This window comes from Glycine max, chromosome 18, assembly GCF_000004515.6.
Source record: "Glycine max cultivar Williams 82 chromosome 18, Glycine_max_v4.0, whole genome shotgun sequence".
Taxonomy (NCBI): domain Eukaryota; kingdom Viridiplantae; phylum Streptophyta; class Magnoliopsida; order Fabales; family Fabaceae; genus Glycine; species Glycine max.
In genome coordinates this window covers 23379752-23395876 of record NC_038254.2, presented here as the reverse complement: position 1 = coordinate 23395876, position 16125 = coordinate 23379752, and the positions used below count along the sequence as shown (strand labels likewise).

Sequence of the window (16125 nt, the reverse complement as noted above, 5' to 3'; positions counted from 1 at the left end):
AACCTTAGTACAACTAGAAAAATTATCAATAAAAGTGACAAAATAGTAAATTCCTAAAGAGGAACATACTCGAATAAGATCTCAAATATTAGAATGAACTAACATAAAAGGTAATGTGATAATTTTATTGACGTGAGGACTATAAAAGTGATGAACATATTTTCCTAACTGACACGACTCACACTATAGTGACTTAAGAGTAGAGAGACTAGGAATCAAAAGACGCAATTTTTCCAAACTGGGATGACCAAGATGCTGGTGAGTTAGATCTGGGGAGGCAGTGGAGACGCAGACAATCGATAATGAAAGCTAATACAATCCTCGAGGCTCATGTCCTATTTTGATCATTCATCCAATACATCGGTCTTGGAAAAGAAAAAAAATTACTAACGAAAAGGACATAAAAGTATAGTGAGGGACTTAACTTGTTAATAGAAATTAAATTGAAAGGACAACCAAGAACAAACAAAATAGAATCTAAAGAAAGGTTAAGGAGTGGACAAGTCTAACCAATGCCACAAACTTTAATTTGAGAATCATTTGCGAGGGTAGTATAAGGCAATGAATCAGAAAAAGACAATTGTGTGAAAAGGGATTGGTTACCAGTCATATGATCAGAGGCGCCAGAATCAAGTATCCAAGTGCTAAGGGCAGAGGATTGGGAGACAAAGGCTACTAGATTACCAGACTGAGCTACGATAGTAACAGGTGAGGTAGGTTGGTTGGCTGCTCGAAATCAAAGAAAATACGTATAATAAAAGGCGGAAATAGTTACATTTGTAGGTGGGGCAAGTGCAGCCTGGGGTTGTAGTTGGCTGTCCCATTCAATTTTCACAAGGGATTAACGACACATTGGTAAATAAAGTGGAATCAGAGATGCCATTGTGGACCATGGAATGTAGCAAAACAAGGCCAAACAGAACCTAATTATGGCCAAACAAAAGCCTAAACAGGTTCGATGAAGAAGAAGAAGTGAGTCACGTGCTAAAGTGTTGCAAGCGCTTGAGCTTCACACACCGGGGTGGGGCGATGAGTGAGGTGGCAGAAAGGGTCACTGTTGGTGACATTGGGTTCTTTGGAGGAAGGTCAGCAGTGCGAGCATCACACCGCTATTTGGCTATTGATGTGAAGAAACAGTAGCAAGAAGGGTTGTCGGAGTGCGGGCGATGCCAAATAATTATAGGTGGGGGATTGTCGAAAGGAGATGAGGCTAGCAAAAGCCTCACATGAATGAGTCTAACTAGAAAGATTGTCACACACTGATCTGCTATAAGTGCATGAAATGCATACGTTGGAGAGGGGCAGTGCATCAGAGGTTGGATGCTGGCAAGTCTCTGACGTTAGAGGGTGGTGGTTCCGATCCCTGGGTCGTGTTGGAGAAAAAGGCATCCATTGCGAGAAGGAAAGAAAGAGGGAAGATTGAACCTTAGGATACTTGTGATACCATATTATAGTATACATAAACTATGTATTGTACCATACGCATGTTGGTTTATTTGTAGTCATAAGGATGCTGCAATTAAGCATATAATATGGAACATGATCCCTAAATATTAGCTATTTAACAATATTTATTTGGTACATAAAATTTTCTTTTAGTTTTGTATTTTTTTTCCTTCACTTATTTTATTCTTCTTATGATCTTATATACTATTATTTAGTACTACCAAATGTGGGGATCAACTAATGTAGAGTTGTTCCAGCTGAATCAAAGGTTTCAAGTTTGAATCTTTTATATATGCAATCACGTTAAATACTCTAAGGGAGAGATTTGTTGCCATAGTAACTATGTTCGACCCAAACAAGATATCCTCTAGTGGAGCTAGTGGAGGAATCACCATTATTTTTAGTTGGGCTAAAAGCCTAAAACCCCAAACCCATATATTGTCGAAAGAATAGAGTAGCACTACTATCAGAGCACCCTGCTATGGCGAACACTAGCAATGACGCTGGCGTCAAAGCCCTACGGCGGCTGAAAGCGACGGAACCACCATCATTTCTTGCTTCGAACCCTGCGCTGTCGGATGTTGCTCGTACAGCATCACAATATTTGTTCTCTTCCCAAAATCCGTTTTCCCCAAAATCACCAGGAAGATGACGAAGAAGAAAGTGATAAGGTGAGTTTGTGGTCTTTGTTTAGTTTGATTTTCATTTCCCTGTTTTTGTGTTCTTAAACATGATCATGAGATTAACCTAGTCTTAATTGGTTATTGCTTATTAATTAATCAATTAATTGGTTTTTGACTCATTCTAATTATATTTATCTAGGTATCTCCTATTTTCTAACAGAATTGGTCTCGGTATTGCACAAACATGGACACAATCTTCCTCCCATGGTGTTTCCTACATTACAACAGCAACATTGATCCCGAATCTTCATCTTTTTTAGAAACAAAAGAGAGAAAGAATTCATTATTACTATTAGAGGCTTTGAAAAGCTCTTATTTTTCTTGATTCCACCACTTCAGTCAGGGAGCTAGCCCGCATGGATTATTACTTTTGGCGAATTAATCTGAACCATATATACTCTACAGTAGAACAAGGCTGAAATTGGGTGCATTAAAAGGATAAACTCTAATTCCAGTACCCAATGAAGCAAAGGGTATCTAAGTACATAGTCATGTGGATGAGATGTACACTTTACTTCCCCATATTTTCTTTTTCTTTACTGGCTATGATGATTGTTGCGATAATTGTTTGAGTAGTTTATTAACTTCTCTGGATTCTTAGAAATTATTTTGATTGTATTTCTTTCATTGATTGATTACTTTGACCACCTAATTTTATTGACATTTGAAGTTGCAGCATTGCCAGAACTTTTTATAGATGCTAATTTTAATGTTATGTAGAACATAATATGACTTACATAAGTGATAAAGAAAGGAAAAATGAAAACGTGGTTTTCAGGAATAACATCACTATAACAAGTGCAAGCATACCTACTGCAGTTCATTTTTAATGGTCTCAATATGATTTGTGCAGATTATGCTATATTCCATTTTCGGGTTCCAGATCCAATTCGCATGTGATTATCTTTTATGGTGTCAAATTTTGACTGAATTTTGTGCTGAATAACACACAAAAGATTCCTGATTTTCTTGCCTTCCATCGTGGTCATGATTCGCTCTATTCTCAGATATGACATAAAATGAAATTTTAGATTGTTGCTTCTATGTGGCCACTATTGAATATTGATTATCATATATTCATATGATAAAGAAAGCATTATATTCATATGGTCTCTTTGCAGGCAAAGGGTGCAGGATCTGTGCAGCTTCTTGAGAGGTTCACTGTCACATTCAAAGCAAATTGTTGAAACTACCAATTACTTTAGCATAACTGTTAGCTTTGGTAATAATTGTAAGTGACATGTTGGTAATCCATGACATATATTTTCTTTTAGATGTTTTTTAATTTTCTAATCCACACTCAAACTTATTATGTGTTGGCTTCTTTTTCTAAATTTCATTTGTACAGGAAAAAAACACTACTACCACTCTTCTGTAACATTCTTAACCTGATTTTTCCTTGTTGTTGGCTTGTTCAGGTACTTATTTACTTCACTTACAATTACAAGTTCAGTTTGATTTAACCATCTCTGGTGATAAAGGAGTTCATGGTAGTTCTTGTTTTAATCTTTTATGGATAGGGTTTTTTAGTTTATTCCTTGTCCCTTTTTCTTGTGCCTTGTTTGTTGCAGTAGATCAACCATCTTCAAGTTCTTCTTGTCTTGGGTTCACTACTTTGTAACCTTTGTTCTCTCCCACTACACATAATATAACCTTCACAAACTTGACATAGTTCTCTTTTAACAAATTTTAATTGAGATCACTATAACTTGTAAAACTTGAGATGGACCTGTCTCAGCATCCGAATTTAACACTTGCTAATGATAATTCAATTCAAGTAAATAATCTCAATAAAGTCATGCTCATACTGGTATATCCGTATATGCACTTAGAAACTGCATCAATAATTTTAAAATAACGAGTCATGTCTTCTGTGATGCTGTTGATGATTCTGAACCTTCAATTCAACATCTCTCTTAGGATTTGTGTACTAGTATTAATTTTGAAACAACTCCTACAAGTCCTTGACGGCCTGAGCTTGAAGAAGATAGGTCCCACACAAGCATGAGTATACACACTGTAGAGATATCTGCCCAATATGGCTCTGAATTAATTATAACTCTTCTCATGCTTTTATTGCAATAGTTCTCAGGTGTGTGCTTCTTGATGCACCAATATTTCCAATGTCAATATGTTTTTTTGGAATTGGCCACAGGCCATATAGATTATATTCAGGACTAGTTTATAAATTATGTTATTTCTCTTGTTAATAATCAAGAAGTGAATTTAAAAGAGTGTTAAAACATTAGGTTCATAAGATCTTTCTCTGTATTTTAAAAATAAGATGCTTTTAATACAAGGTAAGAAATTTTATTCTCGGGAATCATATTTCCAAGAATATCATGCTTGGGAATATTATTCTAATGAACAAATTTGTCTGACAATAGTCATTTCTAGGAGTATTGTGTAAAACCTTAGAGCCTCTTTGGCTCTGTTACTTTTATTAATCTCCCCCCAAAATTCTCTATTTCTAAACCAAAAAAACGAGAGGAAGAATCATCTATTTGCTGCTATTTCTTTTATTTGAATTCAGTCAGTTAGGCCCATATATGCAGTGATAAAGTCCTTTTTAGACACTCTTATATTCCTTTTTTCTTTTATTTCTTCCTTCTAGATTGTAATTAGATGCAATTTAGTTATTTGGATGTCACTACTAATGATAATCCAATTAGAACTAGTGAGAATCCAAGTACAATAGAAAAGTTCACCGGAGGGAATAATCTATATTCTATACTTCCTTAGGAATTTGAGCTAAAAGCACACGGTACATCCTTTAGTTCCGTAATTTAATGACAATTATTTTTCCATATAAAATATTTTATATCATTGAGTATAATAAAGAGGAACATTTCTCACCCAATGGTCCTCTCGAAATTTAATATGGTAACCATCATTGAAACCCAAGGAAATAAAAGATCTAAAAGAAGCATAACCTTGAGATGCGAATGGGGCTAACATGTGTTGCTTTAGGATGCAAACTTCACTTTGGTTAGAGTTAAAAGATTGGCTTTGTTACCTTCTAGGCTATCATTAGTCATAACAATTAGTTCTTTCAAGCTTCAACTTTTTTCTACTTTTGTTTTTATTAAATTTCTGACAAAAGATTCAAGTAGGCATATCATATCATAGTAGTTATACAAAGAAGAGTTCTTTAAAATGGAAACAAGAAAAAATGTCACTTTTATGATGAATGTCGTTGTTAGGTGTAGTCAATAAGTTCTTTCAACTTTTTATTTTTAACTTTATTTTTATTAAATGTCTGACAAAGGATTGAAGCAGGTATATCATATCATAATTATACAAAGAAGAGTTCTTTAAAATGGAAAATGAGAATATAAAAAATCTATCACTTTTATGATGAATGTTGTTGTCCGGTGTAGTTAACTATTTTTTTTGATCATTTTTCCTTCCTTGGTTTTAAGAGTACAAACAGTGTGGATGTTGTTGAAGATGTCTTAATTGATGGTGTCAGAACTTTGCCTCAAAACAAATTGCTTTTGGAGGTATGTCTGTAATAGGTCTTTGTAATCCATCCAGTTGGGAATTTTTCTCCAAATGGTATGTGTTAAAATTATTTAGTCAAGTTTCGATTTTTTTTCTTTTTTGATTTGGTTATGCAATCATATAGAGGAATGAGAACGTATTGAATAGGTTAGTTTGACAATTATTGGTCCTATTCTTATTGTTTTTGTTGTGATGTTATATTGAGTTTTTTATTAAAAAAAATGAAGGCTATATTATTTTGGTGTTGTTTTTGTTGATCTTTTGCCGCCCTATCCAATTGCAGTTAGAAATGGTGGTAATTTGAACTTTGAAGAACTATTTGCTTTTTGGAGCCACAAATACATATTGGGGGACATCTAGATTCATTCGTGGGCCAGGTATAAAATATTGAATTATGCTTCGCATGGTTGCCTTACCTTTCATTCTTTATGGAGTCACATGGAAATGCATTTGGAAAGCTGCTTTGGTTATTCATAGCTTGCATTTTGTCTACTATTTTGATTTGGTGATGAAGTAGAAGTGGCCTGAAGTTAATGCTACTTTTGTTGAATTAGCTATGCATTTTCTATTTTGGTCTTTCCCCTGAAATAAAGAAAGCATACTATGGGGTAGGTTTTGCTTAACTAGCTTGTTTATACTTGGACGTTAGACCAATGTAGGGGAGGTTAGACTACGAGAAGAGATGTCCGCTGTAGCCTGCATGACTTAATTTCTTATACATCTCGGATTATTAATTATTTGAGTTCACTTTATTCATCAAGTATTAAACCTTTTAGATATACGCAATAGATGTCTCTTGACAAATATTGTTCGCTCAACATCCCCTGACATTTAATTTAACCACTTTATATTATTAGATATATTTGAATAATAACGTGATATAGTATAAATTATTTGAGACATGTTTAAGTTTAACTATATTAGTTTCACAAGTGTAATCAATAACCGTATACAACATTTACATTCATTTATTTTTAATTACTTGTAAAAAAAATTAAATATACCATTAAATATTTTAATAATATTATGACATTATACTATTAAACACTTTTAATATTTAATCATTAGAGTCACAAACATGAATTGGTAATTGTATACAAACATTTATTTATTGTTAATTATTTGTAAGACAAATTTAATTGTCACTAGACATTTTATCCATAACATTGTATGTTATTATCATTAACCAACTTGATAACGGCTAAATATGAGTTATTTTTTATGATAAAAATATAATGGAAATATCTTTAAAAATGATTATTTAGCAATTATTCATGCTTAATTGTTAAAAATTGATGTTTTTCTTATTCATGGCTTGCAGATATGAAAATGAAGGATTAAAAACATAAAAGCTAAAGAAAATAAGCAAAAAAAAAAAGTTGAATAAGGCCCAGCCCATTGCGCGCTCAGCGCGAAAACAAAAACAAGCACTGGCGAGAGGCACGCTAAGCGCGAATAGAAGCACCCGCACGTAGGTCCAAGTCCACTCCAACAGTTATAAAAAAAAGAGTTAAGCCAAGGAGAAAAGACACATCAAGTCTCAGAGCACTCTAATACACACCCAAAGCCTTAAAACTATCCCTTACCATGTGTTTGGATGAGGGATTTAAAGATTTCTAGGAAATTCAAATACATAGCATTTTGATTGTCTTGATTTAAATTCCTTTCATTTTGTAAATATTTTGTTTGGATGAGACAATTCAATTTCTTGTATTTTAATATCCTTGTTTGGACAAAGTAATTCAATTTCAATGAAATTCAAATTTTCATTTTTAAATATTTATTTAAAAATTAAAATTTCAATATTGAATGAAAATAAACATGAGTCATTTTTAAATAGTTAAATATTCAAAATAAATTTAATGTTATACAATATATAATAATAAATTTTTTTAATATTTAATAATTAAATAATCAAAATAATTTTAATGCTAAACAATTTTGAATCTTATACAATATTCTTGAAGTAACACACAAAAAAACTTAGATTAAACAATAATGCAAAATTAAAAGATGAATGATATGTAATTCGTTATTCTTGTTAAAAAAATTAATTACCTAGTCTCGCAATAATTTTAAAAAAAAAATTAAAATTAAATAATTATCTAATTTAAGGACAATTATCTCATACAAAATTCAAATGATATTAATTTCATTGTTCCTGAGGGAAGAAAATTCAAATTGCTAATAATGCACCAACGCATAAACATGAATCAACACAAGCAGGTCCTAATTAATCAAGTTCCAAACAAAGATCTTAAACAAGAATTACAATGTCCAAATTAAGATCAACTAACCGAGTACATAATAATCTTAATAACTAAAAGAAATTAAAAAAATAATGTTCTTCATTCCTTAATCTTCATTCATCATCAAGTGTAAAGGTCGAGGAGCCTGAATAATTAACATCCAATGTTGCCATTTAGGGAAGAAGAAACAATATAATATAAGTCACAACAGGACAAATAACTATAGTGAAAATATGACTTCAACTAGGCATAAAAAAGGTTATTCACCAAGTTTCATTCTGCAAGATGTGTTAAAACATAATCTGTCTTTTCGTGAATTGGAAGGGCTTTCACAATAGCTAACTGTTTTGGATCGTCAACTAACCATTTAATAGTTTTAGCCCATTGTTGTCTATTAAGATTTGGTATCAAAGCTGCCTCAAGTAACACTTCTTGAATATCTTCATCATCAACTTTACCATCCATTTTTTCTACCATTCGGTTAAAAGAGTCGACCATTTTATCCAAAGAAGTTGTTATTCCTACTTTTTCTCTCATCTTTCTCTTGTGAGAATGTGTGCCCGAAGAAGTTGAACCTTGTCTTTTTTCTTTTGTATTAGAGCTTGGTTCTTCTAAGTTTATGGTAGCAGTATCACATAACCCCATGAATTCCACTTCATTTGTTTCTCTACTCATCTCAGCATCCATGGCAGTTTCAACTCCATGACCAGTGACTCTATCTTTAGCACACAAATCCACTATATCATCCCAGTTTTGAAGTACCTTGAATCGAAATGGTTTAGTGATGCAATCCTACCCCTCGTAAGGGCATTGGATAGAAAACTCCAAGTAGATTGAGCCAGAGATGCAAGAGAAGGCCCTAGGATTCTTATGAGCCTTAGGGTAGATTCCGGGCCCATGGGTTAAGTACGAGCCTACTTATCTTTGTAAATATTAGATTAAGGTTTCATTATTTTTGGGCCTTGTATTTAGGGCGCCATAATGTAGGTAGGGTACCCTAGAAATATAAGATTTTTCAACCCTTGTATTTTAGGGCACCTAGACTAGTTTTTGTATTAGGGGTAGTTTTGTAATTTCACATGCACTAAGTGAATATTTGATGTGTGTTGGGAAATAAATTTAATTGAATTGGTAGAAGCTCAATCCAATTAAATTTAATTGAATTGGTAGAAGCCCAATCCAATTAAATTTATTTGATGTGTGTTGGGAAATAAATTTGATGTAAGCTCCTTTGGAGCTTGTAGGCCTAGGATCTTCTTCATCAATGGATTCCTTTGCTTCTTGGAAGATAAATGGCAGCGGAATGGAGAAGGAAGAGAGAGGAGACGCCACTTCAAGGAGAAGATGAGTCTAGAAGAAGCTCACCACCATAAGAGGCCATGGATAAGAGCTTGGAGGAAAAAGGAGATGAATGAAGGGAGAGGGAGAGAATAGCACGAAATTTTGTGTTCTAAAAGAGCTCTGAAATCTGAATTTAATATTCAAATGATCAAAGTTAAAAAAAATGCACACACATGACCTTTATTTATAGTCTAAGTGTCACCCAAAATTGGAGGGAAATTCAAATTTCACTTGAATTTGAAATTGAATTTGTGGAGCCAAACTTTGGAGCCAAAATTTCACTAATTATGATTAGTAAATTTTAGTTATGGTTCAGCCCACTAATCCAAGATCAATTACAAGATTCTCCACTAAGTGTGCTTAGGTGTCATGAGGCATGTAAAGCATGAAGAACATGCACAAAGTGTGACTATATGATGTGGCAATGAGGTGTAGTAAGCAAATGCTCTCCTCCCCCTCTAAAATTTAATTGGATTGGGCTTTTACCAATTTAATTAAATTTATTTTCCAACACACATCAAATATTCACTCAGTGCATGTGAAATTACAAAACTACCCTTAATACAAAAACTAGTCTAGGTGCCCTAAAATATAAGGGATGAAAAATCCTATATTTCTAGGGTACCCTACCTCCATTATGGAGCCCTAAATACAAGGCCAAAAAATAATGAAACCTTAATCTAATATTTACAAAGATAAGTGGGCTTGTACTTAGCCCATGGGCTCGAAATCTACCCTAAAGCTCATAAGAACCATATGGTCTTCTTCTCTTACATCTCTGGCCCAATCTACTTGGAATTTTCTATCCAATGCCCTTGCGGGGTAGGATTGCATCATTTAGGCGTCTGGAAAAAAAGGAAAAAGTCAAATCCAATCTATGACATTATTTTGAACTCCTTTCCTTGATTGATGGACCAACTCTTCATCAACAACAGAGAAGAATTCTAAGTCTTGAACTTCTAAAAGTTGAACAGTTTGTTGTTCGTCTCTTATGAAATTGTGTAACACAAAACAAACATTGATAATTCTTATTTGTGTCTTTATATAAAAAAATGAAGGAGTTCTTAATATACTCCATCTTTTTTTCAAGATGACCTTTCTATTGCATTTCGGGCACTTACATGACGAAGATTAAATAACTCTTTGTAACATTGAGGGGTGTTTCCAATCCACTCATTGAGATGATATCTAGTCCCTCGATATGGTGCTAAAAATCCCGGACCATTGGTATATCCCGCATCCACAAGAAAGTACTTACTTACAATGTTTAAAATAATAAACATAGGCTTAAACTAGACCAAAAAAAAAAGAAAAAAATTATTTCCAAGAAATATTACCAGTTGGAATTTCAAGTTTGTTTTGATGACGTAATGCATCTCGTAATACTCGAGAATCTCTTGCAGACCCTTCCCACCCAGGTAACACAAATAAACCTTAAATCTGGACCACAAGCAGCTAACACATATGTAGAGACATCACTCTTTCTATTACGATATCTAGGTCTCTCATCAGGAGAAACTGAAACCGGAATATGAGTCCCGTCAAGTGTTCCAATACATCTTTACAAACAAGACAATTTTTTTAGATTCTAAGAAAATTTTATAATTAACAAATCTCTCCTAACAATTGATAAACTTACCTCAAACCATCTCCACTTGTTTGCTTCCGCTCCTTCTAAAGTACAAGGTTGAAAATTCAAATAGTCTTTGCTCACTTTCATTACCACTCTCAAGACATCATTGAATTGCCTACTTATGGTTTCTTTAGATCTACAATAACTAAATTGCATTACCCTATACTTTAGGTTGTGAGCAAGGATATGTAAAAACATTGCTACTGCTTCAGTCGTTGGAACATTTCTTGTTCTTACTAATCCACCATTTTCTTGTCAAATTCTACAAAGGTTACAAAATGCATTTTTACTAACCTCAATTGTTCAATGCAATCTTTATTTGCCCCCCTATAAAGACGATTAAGGAAGTTGTGATGTTCTAGTTCCCAATTACGGGTTGGTTCCTTAACAAAATAGTTATTATGATACTATGTCACTACACCAATGACCATATGAACAACACAAGCAGCAACTGATGACATTATTTTCTTATACTTTTCTCTTTTACGTTTTCTTGAAGTAATTACAGTGTCAACTATGCTAGGATCCATTTCTTCTCAATCCAAACTGCATGATAATGACATAAGATAATATTTTGAGATTTAAAACAAATATGTAGGTAAAAGATGTAAATAAGCTCTAAATTTTAATGCCCATATTTTTCTACATTAGGTTGTCACAAGCAAGAGCCTAGAGGTTAACTTTAGTAGAGTATAAATTGGATAACAAGAAATGTCTCTTAACTATATATACACAACAAAAAAAGAAGTAAAATTTTGTTTTCTTTTTGGGTTTGATTAGACCCCTATAATAAAAAATTAAACTCGAGACATAGGGAGCTTAAGAAATTCAAGTTTAATTCCACTCATATTAATGATTTGTGGCTTTTCCATATGGAAGCATCGACCAACTTGTTATAGATTTGTGGCTGATAGATAATAGATGTATCACATACAAGTTTCATTCATAAAAATCGGATACTAGCAGGGTTCCCTATCCCCATACGTATAAATCACTGTTGCTACTTGCTAGTCCCTTTGATCCAACCAATACACTTTAGGCAATTGCCAAGGGGATGTGATTGATATGGTATATATGATTGTACAGGTTTTAGATATACTACTTTTAAGATTTGTTAAAATTATCTGTTAGAATTAGAAGTGTGTAATTAAAGTACTGATAAATTAACTCTATAATGAAGTGCTTTAGATTCAACATATATAAAAAATTATAAAAAAAATACTTATTGTACACTTACTCTTAGTGTATTATCTTTCATATGCCAATTATGTAATTACTATTATTTATAATCACTTCAAGTCCCCTAATATCATTAGTTCACTTGTTATTGTACACTTACTGTTCTACATTTAGAGTGTTTTACCGTTATACGTTTTGGTTCAAAGCATTATTTTAATCACTTTTATTTATTTCTACTTTACTAAGAAAGTCATTTCTTATTTACCTCTTTTAATAGTACTCAATTGGTTTCTATAATCTGCCATTCACTTTTCCTTTCAAAGTGTCATAATAATTAACTTTTAATAGGTGTTCAATTACTCGTAACCGAGACTAGGAAAGAAGATCTTGTAATTTCAGGTTTTAATTAAGAATTCTCATAGAATCCCATAGCCTGAATCTGCTCACTTGTCCATTTATCATAATTTCTTTCCCAAAATAGGCATTAATACTAATTCATTTGCATAGCACTAAATGTCATCTCTCTCAATAGTTCCAAATGACCAACATAAAACATCAGATTGCAGTGATCATAGTTTACTATCAATTTACTCAACAAAAAAAAGTTTACTATCAGTTCAATGAAACAAGAAACAATGATTCAGCAAGCCACCAATTAAGTAATCAAGAGCAATCTAAAAATATATTCTAACCTACAGAAGATTATAGATTTCTTAATTGCTTACTTTCACCATGATAATTCACTTCAGTATACAATGACCAAAGTCACCCATCAAAGGCTACAAGAGGTACTATTGAAAAGGAAAAGACGACATATGGGTAGGTGGCTATAAATTTGTTCAATTTGTAATTTTGTAGGTATTAAAATACAGATGATGATAGAGCGAAAAGGTAGAGAAAATCTTCAAAGTGCTACAAAGGAGGCTGCAAGAAGATTACATAGTTCTTGCTTACTCTCACCATGATGATTATACATGTTGTGTAAAACCTAAACTAGATCACCCAAAAAAGGCTGCAAGAAGTACTGTTGAAAAGGAGAAGACAACCTATGGAAAGAGTGAAAGACTGCAAGCAAGTGGCTAAAAATTTGTTAAATTTCAACTTTTTTGCCTTAAAATACAGATTGTGACAGAGAGAAAAGGTAGTGAAAAATTTCAATGAGCTAGGTTTGGTTTTTATTTATTTATTAGGAAAGCAAGTTAGGATGAATCCTTATGAAGCCTAGCTCAACTTAGACCAACTCATTTGCATCCCTACTACTAGTGTGTTTGGAAACCTGCTAGTGTTGCTATGTAAGAAATTACGTTTGAAATATGGAAGCTATAACTATTAGCTTATTGTGAGAAAATAAGATCTGCCTGTGTGAACAAGAACCTAATTTACATTTCATTGAATGCATTATCATTATGTTTCACTTGTAAAAATGTTTAGTTTAATAAAGAAAATCCATGTAAGTTAGAAATCTAGAAAGAAAACTTTGTTACCTATTATAAGTGCACCAAAATCTTTAAAAATGTCCCGTATAACTCCAGTAAAACTATTTGGATTTGGTCTTGCTTGATATGGATACATGGATCTACAAATCCATAAAAAATATTTAAACATCTTTTGGAGCCAGCTAAATTCATTAGCATCTGTCTGTAATAAGTATATTATTATACGTATCCCAGTATCTCATCGATCATTTATAGTAGCTTATTAGTATTGATGTTTTGATTCTTTAAATGTAGCTTATTAGTATATTGCAGTATTGTATATTTTTAATAGATGGTGGTAATCAATTTGTTGTCACTCTCATATGCAGAAGTAACAAATTCGGGAAGTCTTACTTTAGAAATAGTCCAGCAGGTAGGTATCTAACTTAAATGATCCATAGAAAATATTAGAAACTCAAATATTTAAAAAGTCTACAACTTTTTACAAGATTGAAGCTGAAGTAAAGAGACTGGATCAACTAAAATCAAGCAAGATGAAGGAGCTATTCTAGAAGAAGTGGAAGGAACTGGAATTGATATGCAAGAAATCACATGTGGAGATTCCTTCAAGGGAAGAGATGAACAATATAATTAACCTCATAAACTCAGGTGAATCTAACTAATGTGTGTGTATTCAATTTCAAAAAATATAGGTGTTTATTTACTTTAAAAGACCAGCCTAGAAATTGACTTACATCTATAACAGGGGAGATTGATCATTATGATCTCCTCCTGAGCATGGATGAACAGATATCAAGATCAAAAGAAGAGGCTTCTAGCAGGAAGGCTATCATGGAGAAAGTGGAGAAGTGGAAGTTAGCATGTGATGAGGAGCGCTGGCTAGAAGAATATAGCAGGGTTAGAATTTTCATTTGAATTAATATTCATAAATAGGTTTAAATGGTGATTGTATCTATTGTATTGTATGTTTCACTATCCAAGTGTGCTATATTAGGATGAGCATTGAGACTCAATTAGTAGAGGAGCTCACAAAAACTTGAGACATGCCAAATGTGCTCGTATAATGGTCAGCAGAATGCTAGGTACACACACATATGATGAAAACATATAATTTGGACCAATTGGCAGCAAACACACTATGCTTATAAACAATTCATAAAACCTTCTTCTGCTCCTAAGTCAAAGAACCATTTGGGAAGAAAGCACATCAATCCCTATTCACATTTTCAATCCCCCAATAAGACAATTGTGACATAAAATAGCTCAACAAATAATAACTCCCAATTTAATAAACATAAACCCCTTCATTGACAAAAAACAAACAAAAAAAAAAGCAGCTACACTACAAAGGGTGATGAACCCTAAATGAGACATTGAAGGAAAAAATCATAATACAATTAAAAGAAGACTCACCAGAGAGTGATGAACAAAGTGTGGAGAACAAAACCCTAGAGAATAGAACAGAGCACGTGAGGGAGAACGAGAATGAGCCACTGTGAGAGAGAAGAACCCACCGCAGAGAGAGCGAACCGAGTGAGGGAGAACGAGAGTCACACGAGAGAAAGGGTCACTGGAGAGGAAGTGAGGTCCGTGAAAGAGGAGAAATGAGGTCAATGAGAGAGAAGAGTCGTTGGAGACGTGAGAGAGAATTTCAAATTCTCTTTATTTATGTTTAATTTTAATTCTCACCTTTTGAAGTGATCAGAATTCTTTTCCAAAATGACGTGAATTCAAATTCTCTCAAAATGCTTTATCCAAACAACTTAACAAATTGCACAGTAATTTAAATTCATTAAATAATTGATTTGCTTCGTTAAATTACTGTATCCAAATGCACAGTTAGGGAATTCTTTCTTCTCTCTCATCACTTTTTATTCCCTTTTTCCATCCCTTCTCCTCCATCATTTTTTAAACTCCTTTTCAAGTGTAACCCTTATGGTTATGAGAGGCTAAACCCTTAGTTAGGGCCTGGAAGGCCTAATAAGCCAAAAGATGTATTGTATACTTCATATTTATCAATTCAACAAGTGTTTTCTTTTGTATTATCATTTCTTACTTTTAATTTCATGCATCATTCATCCTTGCATTATTTTGGGGGTTAGGTGCTCGATAGAGGGTGATCCTTAATAGGAATACAAGAAAGGTTTTGCATGCATCCGTTTTAGGAATTAGTTGCTCGATAGAGGGTAATTTCTAATAGAACTAAAATGGGTATCTTAATAAAATCATTGGTAGACATAAAATGATTGCATTATGCCCATGCATCAAAGCAAGTATCTAGAATTAGAACTTCATGCATTTTATCTATTGAATCTTTGCAAAGACATTTAGGAGATAGATAGGTAAAATAGGCTTGTCATCGTGAGACATCAGGGGCAAGTATTCTATCTTAGGCAAATAAGGCATGCTAGGTTATAACATTCTCATCTCATCGAATTCCCTATTAACTCTTTTGTTTTCTATTATCTCCTTTGTCTACTAATATCTATTATTTAGTTACTGTTCTATTTTACTTTTCCTTTGCCTCATCTTATCTTTTCCTCTTATAAATTGAAAATTATCCAATACAAGTACAAAACAAAGTCCCTATGGAAATCGACACTCGGACTTCCGAGTCTTTACTACTGGGACTATTGGTACACTTGCCAAACCGT

General features: G+C 33.1%; 1 long non-coding RNA gene across 5 annotated transcripts; it reads left to right on the top strand.

The window, feature by feature from the left end:
* Positions 1–1475: 1475 nt before the first annotated feature.
* On the top strand, positions 1476–14484 carry LOC102667568 (uncharacterized). 5 transcript variants are annotated; one of them, XR_005889578.1, is made up of 7 exons: positions 1681–2117; positions 2269–2633; positions 2983–3360; positions 3478–6010; positions 13840–13883; positions 13960–14119; positions 14217–14484. It is a non-coding gene; the product is annotated as an uncharacterized lncRNA (long non-coding RNA). The 5 variants fall into 5 exon arrangements; XR_001386308.3 differs by having other exon boundaries at positions 2269–3360; positions 3478–5632; positions 5917–6010; XR_001386304.3 differs by having other exon boundaries at positions 1476–2117; positions 2269–3360.
* The last annotated feature ends 1641 nt before the right edge of the window (positions 14485–16125 follow it).